At 44.0% G+C, this 18,379-nt stretch overlaps 1 protein-coding gene across 2 annotated transcripts in view; it reads right to left on the reverse strand.

The window, feature by feature from the left end:
* PRICKLE2 (prickle planar cell polarity protein 2) overlaps positions 1–18,379 on the reverse strand; it is a 202,258-nt gene that overhangs the window by 95,710 nt on the left and 88,169 nt on the right. Inside the window, exon 1 of one of the 2 annotated variants that reach the window (XM_084634186.1) lies at positions 14,010–14,232. The exons of the other annotated variant lie outside the window; for it this stretch is intronic. The gene's annotated coding sequence lies outside the window, so the exon portion shown is untranslated. Of the gene's footprint in view, positions 1–14,009; positions 14,233–18,379 lie in introns of those variants that run through there. 2 annotated transcript variants of the gene reach the window in all.

Raw genomic sequence — 18,379 nt, forward strand, 5'->3', positions numbered from 1 at the left:
AATGCCCCCCCCCGGGACTCCTACCCCATCCAATTCCCCCTGTTCCCTGACGGCCCCCCCAGGGCTCCTACCCCATCCAACTCCCCCTGTTCCCCGTCCCCTGATGGCCCACCCGGGACTCCTGCTCCATCTACCACCCCCTGCTCCCTGTCCCCTGACCACCCTCTTGAACTCCCCTGCCCTCTATCCAACCCCCCCTACCCCCGTTTCCGCGCTGCCTGGAGCTCTGGTGGCTGGTGGTACTGCAGCCATGCACCGCGCAGCACAGAGACCGGGTCAGGCCGGGCTCTGAGGCTGCCCTGCCCCAGGAGCTCGCAGCCCCCCCCCGGCCCAGAGCATGGTGCCAGCGGCGAGGTGAGGCTGCGGGGGAAGGGGGGACACTGGGGGAGGGGCCGGGAGTTAGCCTCCCCGGCCAGGAGTTCAGGGGCCAGGCCGGAGGGTCCCGTGGACCGGATGTGGCCCACGGGCCGTAGTTTGCCCACCTCTGGTCTAGAGTGACACAGGCAGAGGCTGCAGATTACAGATGCCTTCATGCAGTTATAGAACTCAAAGAATTTGTCTGAGGAAGTATCACCTAGTGCTTAGAGTAGAAGTTTAGAATGAAGAGGACCTGGGCTCTGTTCTCAGTTGTGCGACTGACACCTGGTTTGATTCTGGAGTAGCCACTTCACCCCTCTGGGCTTCAGTTTTCCCCTCTGCAAAATGGGGATAATCCTATTACCCATCTTCATAACGTGCTTTGAGCATTTCAGATGAAAGGCTCTATAGAAAAGTGCAAAGTCTTATTAAATTGTTCATCACAGAGATAGTTGGTCACTCATTTCTGAAGTGACTGGGTGTACTGTGCATGGCTGGCATTCAGGCATGGACAATTCCCATATAATACTCTGACATTTGTTCCTGTCTTGCCCCCGATCACAACTTCAGAAAGTAAGTGATGAGGATAACATAAGAACGTAAGAACATAAGAAAGGCCGTACTGGGTCAGACCAATGGCCCATCTAGCCCAGTCGCCTGTCTTCACACAGTGGCCAAAGGCAGGTGCCCCAGAGGGAATGACCAGAACAGGTAATCATCAAGTGATTCATCCCCTGTCACCCATTCCCAGCTTCTGGCAAACAGAGGCTAGAGAGACCATCCTGGCCAATAGCCATTGACAGCAGGGGAAGTGGATCTGGAACTCATTTTAAAAAACCTGGCCAAACAGGTGAAATCTTAAACACAATCAAGCTCAGATGCATATCTGACAGTTTCAAGTTCCAGAGGCAGATGTAATTGTTTTTATCAAAAATGTGGTATTCCTTTATAATAAGGCTTAATTATTTTGGGAAATTTGGAAAAAGATCATTGAGAATGGGGAGGGAGGAGAGGGGAGGGAGGGTGTTTAGGGACAGAAATTAATTCCATCATGGGGTCATGGAACTAACAGCAACACACCAGATTACACATAGATATCCCTTTGATTTGATTTGATGTTGAAAGGCACTTCCTCTGCTTACTGTAATTGGGGCAACATTTTGTTGTGGGGGAGATCTGCCAATCTCTGCTCAGAACCAGGGGAAAAAAGGAATTCATTTCAATCCTTCCCTGCTAGCAATGGAAATGCTGTTGGGTAGTGCAGGTTGTGAAAAACGGCTTCCCCATCTACCCTGCAGAAACACTTGGTAATATTCAACTCATAGCTACACCCATAACTATGGTAGGTTGAAGCATATATTTTTGGACAATGCTACAGTATGGGGCTAGCTGCAGATTGAACACTGGCCATGTGTATGAAACTCATGTAGCTAATCAAAGAGGGTCAGATTCCTCCTCGGTTAAACCTATGCACTTCCACTGATGCCAAAGAATTTGGCCTGGAGAAGAGAATTCCTACAGGAGAAGGAAGTGGTAGATTCTCCATCGGTTGGTCTTGAACTGAGATTCCGTCTTTCTGAAAAGCAAGCTTCTAGTTCAACAAGAAGTTAAGGAATTAGTGGGTGAAATTCTAAGCCCTGCGTTATGCCTGAGGTCAGGCTACATCATCGTAATGCCAACTTCTAGCCACAAAATCTATGTACTGTATTCCACTCTGATACAATGGATGCAGTTTCCACTGACTTCAGTATGGGTTATACTTACACAACAGAGCAGACTTTCACTCAGAATGGTCTCCTCCATCCATTTTTGAAATGTGAATTTACACAAAGTCCTCCACCTCACACAAACCACCATTATATCTGAGCTGGCAGACTGGCATCACAATAGAGAATCCAAAGATTCCCTCAATCCCAGAAGTCTTTGCCAAGAGTTCACATATCCACTAAGATTGCACAGTGTTTGTGCTAGGCCCTTTACACTGACCAAGATGCTGAGTTCCAGTATGTGTGAGCCATACGAACAAAGGGAAAGGCACATTGCATCTGCTCATCAGCTGGGCCATGCAGCCTGTGCTGTGTGGCTACTAGGTTGTGGTGTGGCCATAGATGAAAGAGCAAATGTTTGACATGCCTTTCACTTTGCTTCCAATTTGTGCCATGTGCCACAAAATTCTGATACATGCTCTCACATCTAAGGTAGCCAATGCTTAAACAAAAACCGGCTAACAGACAGGTCTCAAAATAAAATAGTCAACAGGGAATCATCATTGAGTGGGTGTGTTTCCACTGGGGTCCTACAGGCATCAGTTCTTGGCCCTATGCTATTTAACATTTTTGTCAATGATCTGGAAGAAAACATAAAACCATCACTGGTAAAAGTTTGCAAATTACACAAAAATTGGGGGTGTGGTAAATAACGAAGAGGACAGGTCACTGATTCAGAGCAATCTGGATTGCATAAACTAGGCTGGGAGAATAATTAACCCGGGGAACAGTTTACGAAGGGACATGGTGGATTCTCCATCACTGAAAATTTTAAAATCAAGATTAGATGTTTTTCTAAAGGATCTGCTCTAGGAATTATTTCGGGGGGCAGTTCTCTGGCCTGTGTTCTACAGGAGGCCAGACTAAATGATCACAATGGTCCCTTCCAGCCTTGGAATCTATGAATATAATTCTGTGCTAGTCTTTCAGAAAGCAAGCTGTACCCCATTTGCTCATCCCAGAAATTGGAAATGTCAACAGATAATGACAGTTTACTTTTAGGGAGTAGGATGGATGTAGACCAGGATGGTCCTGTAGTTAAGGCCCTGGACTGGCACTCTTGAGAGCAGAGCTCAATTCCAGGTTCTGTCACAACCTTCCTGGGTAACTTTGGGCAAATCACCTAGTCCCTTTGGGCCATGCACAAAATAGTGAAAATGATACTTCCTTTCCATTACCTCTTTCTCTGTCTATTTACACTGTAAGCTCCTTGAGGCAGGGAATGTCTCTATCTATGTGTATGTACAGTGCTTAGGGGGCCTCTGAGTGCTACTATAATACAAATATTAATAATAAAATAAGGTTAACAGGCTGTATATATTTAGTCTGAAACTGCATTGCATAGGACAGTTTCATTAGTGAGTGCATACTGGTGGTGAAATAATGGAATTATGATGCCAATGAACTCTACATGAAAGACTGAAAAAATAAATCTTTGCATTTGAAGCCAGAACAAAGATTCCTCAAATGTTCTAGCACAAGAAAATAAATGTGTATTTGAATGACAAACTGCATGTTTAGAAAAACGAGATGGGAAAAGCATTACAGCTTTGATCATCGTTAGACCAATTCTGAGTCATCCAAAAGAAAATCCGGACTATTTCAAACAGGCGACATCCACTAACTTGCAAATTCAGTAAGTGTTCTGCAATCATCACTGCCAACGATCCACACAAATGTTAGGAATCAGTTATTCAGCGGTGGGATAGAAGGCAGGTTAATCAAACACATCTAAGCATTGTGTTACACTGCATCAGTTTACATGAAATGACAAAACATGACACAACAGAAGTTGACGCATAGTGAGAAATTCTCAGCTCTGTGAGAGAAGAATGAGCCATGCAATTTTCATTAATGTTACTGGGAACTGTAAGGTTCATTTCTCATGCACTGCAGGAAAAAATAAATGAGACCTTTGGAAATTACAGGTATATTCATGTCTGTTACTTGCAGTGTTTGACTCCGCAGTTCTGTTCTGGTAAGAATCCAACCGAAATTAATGGGAACACATACGGATGGCAAAATCAGCCCCATCATGTCTTTCAACTTCCTGGCTACAATAAGCACACGTTTCCCTATCTTTTCACTATTTGTTCTTGGTACCTCACTTTCTGCAACTGTCAAATTAAACAGCACGTTTGCATTTTGTTTCCAAAATTATCCTGAATGCTGCAAAGCCGCTGTCAAGATGAGTTTAATATTAACCTCAGTCTTTTCTCTCTCCTCAGAAATGTTTCATCTTTCTATTAGTTTCCAACTGCTTCAGACACTTTCACTTATTACTGAGGGATACATATTGACACATGCCAGTATGCTAAAATTAATTATACTGTCACAAATAGTCAAATACACTTCAAATACTAGCTAGCTTAACTATTCCAAGCGTACAATGTGATTTAACACACAGTAATTTAATGTTTTACAACTTGTGATTTCATAACAATTACCAAATCAGTAAGAGTGTTTGTACCACACTAACCCCATATCTAATTTTGAGGGCATAATTGAGAACTCCAAAATAATACTGTTCATAATTTTGCACCTACAATGGGTTATGGTTATTGGCCTTGAATCAACAAGGTGGTTTTCAGAATCAAGGAGAACTCAAACTCTGAAAAATCCGGCCCCTTTAACATGTCTCCAAGTTGAGCATTCTGAAACAGAAGTACCCCCAAATCACTAGTCACTTGCAAATTTAGGCCTATCTGCCTAACTACCTGTCCCGTCCATGAATCAGGAAGTGTGATGTCAAAGTGTTACTAATTGTGCCTGAAAAATGTGAAGCCAAGTTGGTGCCAGTCAGAAAATCAGGTCCAAAATATTTATCATAAACATTCCCATAATGACAGGTTTCAGAGTAGTTTCAGAGTAATTTACACTTCTGACATAGTGCCATTGTTGTTCATCCAAAGTATGATTAAGGTACAAGGACTATATTAGTATAACAGTGTAAGAATTCATAAGCTTTCTGGACTAAAACTCTTTCCAGTTATTTCACTACATGACACAGGTTTGAATTCTCAGGAGAGCTTTGTTGTCCAGTGTCAGCACAGTGAAAATGTTAATGAATACAATCCTATAAATCATAGAATCATAGAATATCAGGGTTGGAAGGGACCCCAGAAGGTCACCTAGTCCAACCCCCTGCTCGAAGCAGGACCAATTCCCAGTTAAATCATCCCAGCCAGGGCTTTGTCAAGCCTGACCTTAAAAACCTCTAAGGAAGGAGATTCTACCACCTCCCTAGGTAACGCATTCCAGTGTTTCACCACCCTCTTAGTGAAAAAGTTTTTCCTAATATCCAATCTAAACCTCCCCCACTGCAACTTGAGACCATTACTCCTCGTTCTGTCATCTGCTACCATTGAGAACAGTCTAGAGCCATCCTCTTTGGAACCCCCTTTCAGGTAGTTGAAAGCAGCTATCAAATCCCCCCTCATTCTTCTCTTCTGCAGGCTAAACAATCCCAGCTCCCTCAGCCTCTCCTCATAACTCATGTGTTCCAGACCCCTAATCATTTTTGTTGCCCTTCGCTGGACTCTCTCCAATTTATCCACATCCTTCTTGAAGTGTGGGGCCCAAAACTGGACACAGTACTCCAGATGAGGCCTCACCAATGTCGAATAGAGGGGAACGATCACGTCCCTCGATCTGCTCGCTATGCCCCTACTTATACATCCCAAAATGCCATTGGCCTTCTTGGCAACAAGGGCACACTGCTGACTCATATCCAGCTTCTTGTCCACTGTCACCCCTAGGTCCTTTTCCGCAGAACTGCTGCCTAGCCATTCGGTCCCTAGTCTGTAGCTGTGCATAGGGTTCTTCCGTCCTAAGTGCAGGACCCTGCACTTATCCTTATTGAACCTCATCAGATTTCTTTTGGCCCAATCCTCCAATTTGTCTAGGTCCTTCTGTATCCTATCCCTCCCCTCCAGCGTATCTACCACTCCTCCCAGTTTAGTATCATCCGCAAATTTGCTGAGAGTGCAATCCACACCATCCTCCAGATCATATTTAATGGGTACCTCCCTTTCAGTCCTGATGTCATTAAGCAGCAACCTCATTACCAGTCTACCTTTCTCCTTCACTTTTATCCCTTCACAACACAGTATGAGCTGGAAATATGGACATATAATGAAATATTGGAAACATCAGTCCATAGTCTAAAGCAGGAGGAGAAAATCCAAACCCAAAGTGTCAGGTCACGTAACAGAATTCAAATTGCAATCACCTCGCTCCACCTTACAACCAAAGTTTGTGCAGAAAGGCTGAAGAGACAAGCCAGCAATAGGAGTTTATGGATAAACCTTGGGGCCAAATTATTATCATTATCATTTATTTATCTTCTGGTAGCCCTCAAACAAGACCAGGCCTCATTGTGCTTAGCTGCAGTGCATACTCATAGCAAGAGACAGTCCCTACCCCAAAGAGCTTATGATTTAAATAGACAGACAGAGTCTGTGTGAAAGGCAGCGTTATTAATCCCGATTCAAAGGTGGGCAATTGAAAGGCAGAAAGGTCAAGTGAGTTGCCCAAGGTTACCCAGAGATCTGTGGCAGAGCCAGGAACTGAATCCAAAACTCCTGAGGCTCAGCCCAGTGTCTTAACCACAGACCCATCCTTTCTTTCTATTCAGTTCTGGCTTCATGTACACCTGTGCAATTCCATTAAGCTCAGTGAGACTGCATGGGTCTAAGGGACGGGAGAACTGAGCACCAGGGACTCCATTTCATATATGATAATCTGCCTCTAAAATGTAAACAGTAAGAACATTCCACAACCACAGCTCACTTACCCACCCAGACAACCTCTATTGCACAAACCCACTATGGGAGTATCCAACCTGGCACACAGCAGCATCTTACACCTACAGTACAATACTTCCAATCAAGCTGTCAGCGTTAACTCAGTGTCTCCCCAGTGATATCTGAGCTAGAAGCATAAAAAAGGGAGGTAATTTCAGAGGCTGCTATATGCTAACTGTGGGAAAATGTTGATTTTTTAACCACGTTCACTGTTCCTTTCTCCAACTTTAATTTTTTCCCATTGAAACTACATGTATACATACAAAAAGGGTAAGAAATGAGTGCAAAAGATAGACAAAATATTCTTCAGATGCAATATTGCCAACCCCGAGCATGCAAAAATCATGAATCAGGACTTCAATATCATGAGATTGTCTTAAAATCATGAGATCAATCAATAATAATAAGAGGTTCTTTTTATTTGCCTTCTAGATATTGAGCCTTTAGAGTTCATGCTTTCAAATATTTCTCTGCAACTATTAGGGCAGGCAGCTTAGTTAAAAAAAAGGAAAGCTGAGATTCTCACGTGGTCACTTGATTCCAGGACCTGCGGCTTCAAGAGGAACACCAAATATGTAAAGGCTAGTGATAAAATCACAAGAGTTGGCAACACTAAAATATGGTATTCTATAGCTGGTGAAACCAACTTGTATTGACTGCCAGATCTGACCCATGGGATTTTTAGGACAGCCGTGTGCGCATTTTCCAGCTGGAGCACTCTGACTCTTGCAGAGGTACGAGGTCTGATTTCCCACTGCATCACTCCAGTGTTACACCAGTGTAACCCCACTGATTTTGGTGGTATTACCCCAGGGTGAAATTGGAGTTCTGCACCAGAGAATCTGACCTGTCATGTTTCTGGTCTAAAGTTCCTTAAGAAAGAGAAGAGTGTGGTATATTTAAAATTTAGTCAGTGCTAAAAATAAAATAAAAAAGTACAGAGTAAATCCTGCATATTTTACAACTCTTGATAATCCATCCAGAATATATAACTTTTTTGGCACAGATGTTAAGATTTATCGGAAGGTCACAAAGCAACCCTTCAGTTTTGTTTTACTTGGGACAGCCCCAATTTGTGTCTCTTTTGGCTTGCATTTTAAATATGGAATCAGCCTCATTCTACATGGTACATTTCAGCAAGTCCTGCATAACTTAACAGAGTTGGCGAGGAAGTATTAACGGGCTATTTCAGAGTAACAGGATGCAACTAGGAGCAGAAAAAATTAGGCTTAATGTCAGGACTGTGAATTGTCATCTTGTACATCATCAGTGATCTTCAGAGCTAAGAACATGAGCCTCTACGGCTTGGACTAAGAGACTTTGACTCCTAAATGAGCGCTCGTGCAGAGTTCGATGCACCAGACACAGAAAAAGAATGCATAAGCACATACTGAGCAGAGATTAACTTAGAGGGATTCTCAAACATTTACAGAGTGGACCATCCCTTGATGTAACCTCATGGACATTTCTCCTACCACAGGTGATCAAATAACACCCCTTGGGCAGCCACAATTGCTTACATGGTCAAGTCAGGTTAAAAATACATTAGATACTTTCCTAATTTCTCTTAATGTGAAGAGAGCCAACAACAGAGCAACAACTGCTCTCTACAGATAACCAGCAAATGCTCTGTGGACCAATGGAGGTCCAAGGACCTCTGTTTGGGAACCACTGTATCAGAGAGTTGAACATTCTCCAAGACTAGTAATGGAAGGCCCATTGCACGGCATGGGTAAAATAAGGATGTCAAAGTACCGGAAAATATCCCGCATAGAATAACCCAATGGTAGGCCTAAGGCAGGGGTGGGCAAACTTTTTGGCCCGAGGGCCACATTGGGGTGAGAAACTGTATGGAGGGCTGGGTAGAGAAGGATGTGCCTCCCCAAACAGCCTGGTTCCCGCCCCCTGTCTGCCCCCTCCCACTTCCCGCCCCCGACTGCCCCCCTCACAACCCCCGACGCATCCAACCGCCCCTGCTCCTTGTCCCCTGACCACCCCCTCCTGGTATCTCCCACCCCTAACCACCCTCCCAGGACCCCACCCCCTATCCAACCCCCCCGGTCCCTGTCTCCTGACTGCCCCGACCCCTATCCACACCCCGCCCCCCGACAGGCCCCCCCGGGACTCTCACGCCCTATCCAACCCGCCCCGTTCCCCGACCCCTGACCGCCCTAGAACCTCCACCCCATCCAACCACTCCCTGTCCCCTGACTGCCCCCCGGAACGCCTGCCCAGACTTTCACCGCCGTATGCATGCTGCCGCCACCCCATTACCATGCCGCTTAGAGCCATAACGGCAGCATAACTGCGGGAGAGGGGAGCCAGCAGGGGAGGAGTCGGGGGCTAGCCTCCCTGGCCGGGAGCTCAAGGCTCGGGCAGCATGGTCCTGCGGGCCGGATGTGGCCCGCAGGCCATAGTTTGCTCATCTCTGCCCTAAGGGATGAACCAAGTGATCTATTACATGGGCTCTCAACCTATACCCCTTTCAGAAGGCTGATTTGTCTTGCATACCCCCAAGTTTCACCTCACTTAAAAACTACTTGCTTACAAAAATCAGATAAAAACACAAAAATGTCCCATTTCAGGTATTCCTGAGAAGTAGCTGACTTTCATTTTGCCATCGAATTATAAAATAAATCAACTGAACTATAAATATTGTACTTCCATTTCAGTGTGTAGCCTATAGAGCAGTATGAACAAGTCATTGTTTGTGTGAAATTTTAGTTTGTACCGACTCCGCTACTGCTTTTTATGTAGCATGTTGTAAAACTAGGCAAACATCATTATGAGTTGAGTACTCCCTGGAAGACCTCTGTGTACCCCCAGGGGTATGTGTACCCCTGGTTGAGAATCACTGCTCTCATAACCAATTCTGATTTCCTGTTAAAAGGCCTCACATGTCAGTCAAGCCCTTGGTAGCCAAAATGTCAACATTTTGAAACAGAAAATCCTTGCAGCCTCAGGGGGGTATATGATGTTATGTTGCAAGAAATTTCCCAGATACCTCTATGAAATATGCTGGTTTGCTTGATGACAAGGATAGGAAGGATGGTCTTGTGGTTAAAAGCTCTGGGCTAGGACCTAGGAGATCTGTGTTCAGTTCCTGTCTCTGCCACAATCTTCCTTAGATAGCCACTTACTCTCTGGGTGCCTCAGTTCCTCATCTGTAAAATGGGGATACTAATCCTTCCTTTGTCTATTTAGACTGTAAGCTTTTGGGGGCATGTGTATGGATTGTGCCTACCACAATGGGGCTCCAATACTGATTGGCACTTCTTAGTGACAGACAGGCCCCCGGCTATGATGCTATTTTTAAAATAAGGAGATGTTTCAATATTGATAGCTAACTGAAATTTGTGCGTCAGAGTCCGCTGTCCCCTCCCCTCCCTCAATGGATGAATACAAACACAACTGACCCTGCACTAAGCAACACTAATGCCTACTCTGGTGTATTCATTATTACAGACATAGTACATCTTCAGTGGGTTTTTCCACAGGATGTTATCAAAAGTTTTCCCATCGGCTCAGCCGAATGTGCTAATTTGACAGTAACATGCGATTTCCTACAAAAGCCACTAGGAGTGCGCCTTCTAGCAGAGCACTGGAAAGACACCCAGTGCTGTGCTCTGAATTGGAGGAGGGAAGGTGTTTTATTATCTGGAAGGTATGTGCTCCGTGACTCGGCTGGGTGCGCTTCCTCAGAGCAAAGAACCCGAAAAGGCATTTGAAGATTAAACACTGTGTATAATTTCCAAAGACACTGTTAATGATTTGGCCCAGGAGCTCTGACAACTCCCTGGCACTCCTGCAATCCTGGATGGTGTGACAGTAATGCATGACTTCATTCCACGCATGCACTTTCCCCCTTGCCAACAGCGACCATCTAAATACAGTTGTTCGCACAAGCCGAGTGCAGCGCCCCTCCCACGTCAGCCTCCAACACTCTACCAGATAGGAGGGTGGTGAAACACTGGAATGCGTTACCTAGGGAGGTGGTAGAATCTCCTTCCTTAGAAGTTTTTAAGGTCAGGCTTGACAAAGCCCTGGCTGGGATGATTTAATTGGGGATTGGTCCTGCTTTGAGCAGGGGGTTGGACAAGATGACCTCCTGAGGTCCTTTCCAACCCTGATATTCTATGATTCTATGATTCTACACGATACAAAGATCTGTACCTACATTTTGGGCTGCGTCGTCCCTGGCCTTTACACATGAGCAGAGTGGAAATGGGTGCAAAAAACCTTCCCCTCTCTCCCCTGCATCTTGTGTAAGGCCCAGTGAATACTCCATCCTCGCATCAACAGATTGCCCCTACAAGGCACAGAGCCGGCCCTGCTCATTGGGAAGAGAAGGATGCACCTTCCCAAAGGATAGTGCAGACAGCGCATTTCTCCCGCATGCTGGAGAATTTAGGAAGGTCCAAGGACACAACCCCTTCCCCAAGCTGTCCCACAGATAGTGCATGTCTACACACACCCCTCTTGTGGCCTTGTGCTCAAACACCTCAGCTAGCCTACTTGTACTGCATATCGTTTTAAAATATTTTCTCTGGTTGGGTTGGAGACAGCAACCACCCTCCCATTATTGTATATAATTAACATATTTAACATGCCCATTTCTAAGACACATTTGTAAATGCTGTTAAATCCTCTCTCTGTTTGAGAACAACTGCCACCAACAGATACAAATGGCTGGTCTGTTTTTCAGTGACACATCAAACAATGCTGGGTAGCTGTCACCCCTTCTCAGATTTGAAATGTCTGGGTGCATATTTAGGTAGCCTTCCATCAGTGCTGTGCCCTCTGGTCTAGTTAAAATCCACCAAAGTATCTTACAGAAATATTTTAAGCACATAGGCATCTTCTCTGGAGAGAGGCATTCTAAAAGCCATACTCTCTCCCTGACTGGGATCCTCTGTAGTTTTGAATCATCACTGACAAAAGATAAAGTCCCAAAGAGATGCCATTTTGCTTCGCCTCACTGGGAGCAGCTCAGGGCTGTTACACAAGACTGTATTTTCAGTTTCCTGCTCTCCCTGACATCTTTACTCCTTTTCTGTTCATGAATGATGCGCTCACTGGTAGCCCAGGCAGCTTTAACAATGCCGTCCTTATTTCCCACTCCCCAGCCCTGCAATACAAATGCCATAAACAATCGAACAGGACTGTTATGTGTTGGCTCGGTAGTGGTACAGCCCTTCAATTTAAGCTCTAGTGTTACCTAACAAGGAGAGAGTCACCTCTGCAAAAATTCATATAGATTCTAATCACTAGAAGAGCAAAGAAAATAAACTCATTGAAGGTATAAGTAGATCCAGCAGCTAATTAAGGAAATAAGTGATAACTTAATCAAGATCATTAGCGAAATCAGCATGTTGCTCCGATTACTTAAATGGTAATGTAACAAAAATACTCTTGCGTAACCAGAGCTTTGAAAGGCTCAGGGAGGCCTGCTCTGTCAATAGGCAGCGCAACACAGAAAGATTGCCATGTAACAGTACTTTCTTGTATTACACCAAAAACTGTGTCCCATCTGAGGCTGATTCAGGAAAATACTCAAATCCCCTGGTAATTTCCTGCAGACAGAACATTTAATCATCTCCAAGCCTCCACCACGAAAATCCAAAGTAAATGATTCACACTTTCAGAGGAATTTGCCTTAAGAACAAGTATAGTCTTCTGCTCCAGGATGGATCAACTATTTGTTAGTGCAAAAATATTTTATTTCCCTTTCTCTCAACAGAAATAAAGTCAAGTAAGCCTGGCCATAGCATTTCTCTTTTACTTTTTTTACGTCAGCCAACTGCTCCTACGATTGGGATTATGCGCAGGTCTGTGGGTGTAGGATGTGCACTGACTCTACAGATTCATAATATTGGATCATTTTTATTTTTTTTTTATCCCCACGAAGGGGCCGTTTGTAATATGATGAACAGAATTAGAAACTTATAAGGTTTTCACTGCTCCAGCTCACTTGACACCTTCACTTGTCCGGCACTATGTTCTCAAGTTTTTGCCACTGATTATTTTAAGAATTGTCCTAATCCACTCCCTCCCAAGTGGATATTTGCTCTGTCTGTATACACAGATCACTATGTCTGCCTCTCCAATTACTCCACCAGTTGTGCAGATAAACACATCTGCTTGAAGAAAGCAGGAATCCCAAAGCATACAAATGATTTAAACTGGCTAAACGAATGCAAATACTGGAGGAGGTTAAACATATCTATAGCAGCCAATAGCCAAAGTAACTTAATGCAGACCAGCATTCTGTAGACGGCGTACTAGTTTGTATTTGCGAGAAGTATCTTTTTTCCACTCAAAAGTGTCATTTATGACTAACCAATGAACATGTGAAATGTGACTTGCTAGTTGCTTATTTGCAAAAGTATTCAAAAGCCAGTAAGTTTCATTACTTAAAAAAATCTTTCTTTTACTTGAAAGAAAAAAAGTGCTTTACTTTGCATCAGAGAAAGTCTACATTCCCTTTAGAATTCGTGCTAATATTTTTAATACAAAAAGTCAACATCCAAGAGTTAAAAACAACATTTTAGCCTGTATTAAACACAGCTGTCAAAAGGTTCAAGATTTGCATTTTGTCATTCCACACAAATCCCCACAGCAGCTGAGATGACATACGCTACATTCTGAAACTAAGAGCTAAAGATAAGCTCCAGATCCCACAGTGTTTTACATTTTAGACTCTTAACGCACTAAATAACTACCCGTGGTTTTGAAGTTGGTAAGAGAAGCTGTGCAAAGCCACGGTTCTGTCAATTTTACAACTTCCCTAGGTAACAAAACAAAACAAAACCCCACTTGAAGTACAGATATTATTAATATCCTATATTAGTTAAATCAAGTCTCTGAACTGTAATTTAGCAGCAGTAATTAAATGAGACCAAAACTCTCTCCAACATTTGAGCTAGTTAGCTCAGTTTTCCTGCCTAATTGCAAAAGCAACCCTGAGTTTACAGATGGATACAGAATATTACAACTGAAAACAACTTTCCAAGTGTAAATATTAGTCTCAGATTAAATGGCTTATGCTTTCCTATGTTACAAACTGAAGATGATTACTTACCCGACTAAGCAGGCATTTATTTCGTGTGCACAAAAACCACTGCGTCAGTGGGAAGGAGAAAGGAAAGGGAGAAAGATGGACAGGAAAAAAAAGAGACGTCTCTTCAATGTCTTCCTAATGAGAAAAGTGTGGTGGCTGAAGGAAAGAGCAAAATGCTTACTGAGGCCCTCTGGGGTACTCAGCGAGAGGTGGAGAAGCGTTCTTACACAGCCTGACTAAACCACTGCCGTGTGGAGTGGCTCTGCTCTTCGGAGCTGCAAGTCAGTCAGGCCCTTTGGGGAGTTAAAGCACTCAGGCTGTTTCCAGGGACGCCCACCGAAGTTTTAGCTTATTGGTGAAAATCAGGAGGCTCAACCCAACCCTGTCCCTCGAACCAAATTCCGATCTCAGGAGCCAGCATCCCTTACAGCTTTAACGAACAGAGCGCAGGAAAAGTCGCTTTGCCCCACAAAGCTCATGGCTGTACGCCAGTAGAAAAAAGGGTTATAAGCAGCACGTAGTTCTAAAAGTAATAACGAGTCTCACAGTTAACTCTCAGCCGTCAAAGACACCGGGCAAATAACCCGAATACTATTCACATTTGTTCTTTTCGATAGAACCTAGCTGTAAAAGAGGCTCAGTCCTTTTCACTGCATACAGATCGACATGCTTGATCACGGTAATAACTTTTGATACTTACACTAAACGAGGGGCTACTCATAAAATTATAAACTGCAGAGCTACAACGTGTGCCACTTCCTACAGGAGGCTCAGTGACCTAGAAACGTTCTGTTCATTCCCAAACAACAGGTCAGCATGGAAGAAGCTGCAGGCCTTTTATGCTCACGTGATAAATGTTGATCTTTTACAGTTGTGTAATCCTGGAGAGAGTCCGCTGACATATTGTACCTGCAGAATTTAGTCGAAAGGTGCATTCGGAATAAATCTGAAGTTATGTTGTAGTTATGGTGGTAGTTTTCAACCTGGGATCCGCGGACCCCTGGGGATCCACAGACTATGTTTCAGGGATCCGCAAATGTTGACTATGAAAATAAAAGTTTCAGATCCCAGAAATGGCATTCCATTTTTCTGATCAATCAGAAGTATGCGAATACCCCCACCTAACAGGTCAAAACCTGGAAGTGGTGTTATGACCATAGAAGCCCACAGTTTAGCGCCCTTTCTCATCAAATGCTGGGCAGAGCAAACGCAACATTTATAGTTGAATTCTGTTCAGTCAGTTTTCAGTTTTAGACTTCTATGGTTGGGGTCCGCGGACCACAGGTTGAATTTCCACACCTGCTTTCGACATTTTTTTAGGGATCCGCAAATGAAACAAGGTTGAAAACCATGGCCCTATAGTGTATACTCAAGAATATTGAATTGATGTAAGGACTGCAGAAACCAGTTTTTTCCAGCTTGGCACAGGCATGTGGATAAAGCCAATGAAGACTACATGGGAGCAAAGGAGTGAGTCTAGAGAAATCATTTAGCTGTGGTATTCCCAGATTAACTTTAATGGACTGTTTTGCATTTCAAAAGTATTACCTTGCAGATGCAAAATACACATTCTAAATATAGAAAAGGAACTCCAAATAAAAGTTCCAGAATAACCAAAACACAGGCAAGAAAAAAGGTATGTCTTTAAAACTTCAGCAAGATCACAAGGAGCGAGAGTAGGAAAGCAAATTTCACTTCCATTAATTTTTGCGATGATGGAGAAAAATCAAGGAATGGAAGATCAGAAGAATGCTTGCAAGAATAACCATGACTATCTCAGCAAGCAGGCTTCCAGAAACTCACTCTTTTTGATTGTTAAAAGCACCCCATTTTCCTGCAGCCAGCTCTCGCCAAAATTAAATGTGTCGAAAAGAGTCTAGCAACTTCAGCCCCAGAAAAAACACATTTCACCAATGATCTTCCAGAGCATCAGAATTTGGGGCAGGCTATTATTACCATAGAAGGCTAATGGGTGTGCTTGGTACTTTATAATCAAATGTCCCTTTACCAAGGAGTTTACAACCTAGGTGTGATACATAAGATACTAGTCAAAGTACAAGAACACATTCAGACACCACCAGTGCATCACTATACATTGGAAACTTCACAGACTAAGTAGGTTCTAAGGAGGAGTTTGGAGGTTATCCTGCTCATTCAGGAGATTACTCAGAGCAACCAATAAGAGAGTCAACTTGTGTCTGATAAAATCCCCAAATCCGTTTTTACCCGGCCCTCAGTTATACCATACGACTGGGCTTTACTGAGGCTGTTGTTTTAATTATGTGAATTGTAGCGCTCATCATAACGTGACAGCAGTGGAAACTGATGTCTTCAGGGGTATCCACAGAATCAACAGAACTGCAAGGCAGCCCTCAACACATTGTTCTCCCTCCATCTAGAGAGAGCACAGCAGAGTGCAAAAGGAGGGAGTTTGGTCTCCTTGCATGTTCAGTCCTGGGTTTCTTTGTTGAGGCTCCCAACAAGAAAGGCACTATTTACAAGAGGCATGTCCGCCATCCGAAAGTGGAAACCTGTCTGCCCACCAACAGAAGCAGCTGCCCCTCCACTGGATGGAAAGGTCTTTCAAACACTATCGACCTGAGCTGCAACCAAATGGAAGAGAACTGTTTTATATCCATTTACCAAGCCCCAGAACAAAAGTCTACCACCTGAAGCCGAGAGGAGAATCTGCCAGCTTCTGATTCTGTTTCGACTTGTTTTGTAAGCTGCTTTTTGGTTGTACTCCTCCTCCGCTTGAAGAACCTATTCAGCTTGTCCCCCATAACATTTCGTCTGGCCCATCGCAGGATGCTAAGGTCCAAGAGGATCTGCTTCAGGTCCAGGTATTTGGCTCAGTTTGCTTACACGGCAGGATCTCCTTCAGAGATTGGGTAGCACAGTCCTTCCTCTTCAGCCTCTCTGTTACCCAGATACACTCCATGTGCCAGCAACATCACCTGAGCCAGCAACCACAGTCTAGGCTCAGCAGGGATAAAAAAAAACCCTCCACACTGCAATACAGCAACTTAAAACTCCAGCCTGGCAACTTCTTCTTTCACTAAACCCACATTAGGAACGTCCACAGGAGCTGATTTCACTAGACGATGTCACGAATATTTATGCATGATTTTTGTTTAGCGGTGTGTATTGTAGAGCTGGGCTGCCCCACCCTCCCCAAGCCACAGTGTTACTACAGCCTAGACGTGCGTTTGTTTGCGCGTCTCCTAAGGTACGCCAGAGCAAAGGTGGGGCCCTGCAGTGTGATTTTCAGTTCTCCCATGCATTTACTGAGGGGGATAGCATTGCTGCACTGAAAATGCCAGATGCTTTTCTGCAGCCCAGCCCCTTTGCAGCACTGGTAGAAGTAGGAAAGCCACCGTATCTTCCCACCTTAGGATTCCGCTGGAAACAGCCAGCTCTTAACCCCCCCCCGCCCGCCCCCAGAAGGCATGGAGGGGGGAGGGGGCATGGCCAGGGCCCTCTTGCTGTCTGGCTCCTTTTGGCTGGTGTTATAACCTGTTGGGGCACAGCTAGCTGGGAAAGTTTGGAGCCACACCAATGCTCCTCGACCCTGTAGAGCCAGCCACAGAATCGGAGCCACAACTAATTCCACCACTGCATCCAGCACATACAGGGCCCAGCTACAAATATGTGTTTCCAAGCATGTTGGTGCGGCTGAATCTCACGAACGTAGCCGCGCTCTCTTGGAGCTTGGTATTGGGTTGGGTGGGAAAGTTGCCTTACTTGAGGGTTTTCTTCCTCTTTAATGTTTGAGTTGCTGTGAGGAAATAGGTTAGAGCAACTTTAGCTCAAAATTAACAAAGTTATTTTTTGTCCAGAGATGTTCAAACACATCAACCATATCAATTTGTTATCCTGAAGGCTGTGGGATGCGATTTCTCTCCAGGAGGCAGCAGGACTCCAAAGCTAGAATTTATCAGATTATGAATACTTTCCTATCCAACCTCTTTTACTGCTCTATAAATCATCTTCTCATTGTCTATACAGTTCCCCCCCCCAATATTGGATTAGCCTGAAAACCAATAAACATACTTTTAAAAAGATCCTCAGCTACACATGTGGAATGGATTAAATGATATTCTATTTTCCATTTGCTAGTGCTAAAGAAAATCTGTTCCTTGAACCATTTTTATTTTGCACATATAAGCAATTTATTCCTATTTTATAAAACTATTTCTCTTCTAGCCAGTACTCCAAACATCCATCTATAAATTCATTTTGAATGTGCCCAAGACAGAACTATTTAAGTGCAATTTACCAAACTATGATTCAAAAACATCATGTTCAAAAATCTCTCTCTCTTTGAGATGGGTGTACAGGCAAGCCAAGTTTTTGGTATTTCAGACAAGCTAATCAGTCCTTTCTTTTAG

The sequence above is a fragment of the Lepidochelys olivacea genome (genome assembly GCF_965140295.1).
Source record: "Lepidochelys olivacea isolate rLepOli2 genome assembly, chromosome: 7".
Taxonomy (NCBI): domain Eukaryota; kingdom Metazoa; phylum Chordata; order Testudines; family Cheloniidae; genus Lepidochelys; species Lepidochelys olivacea.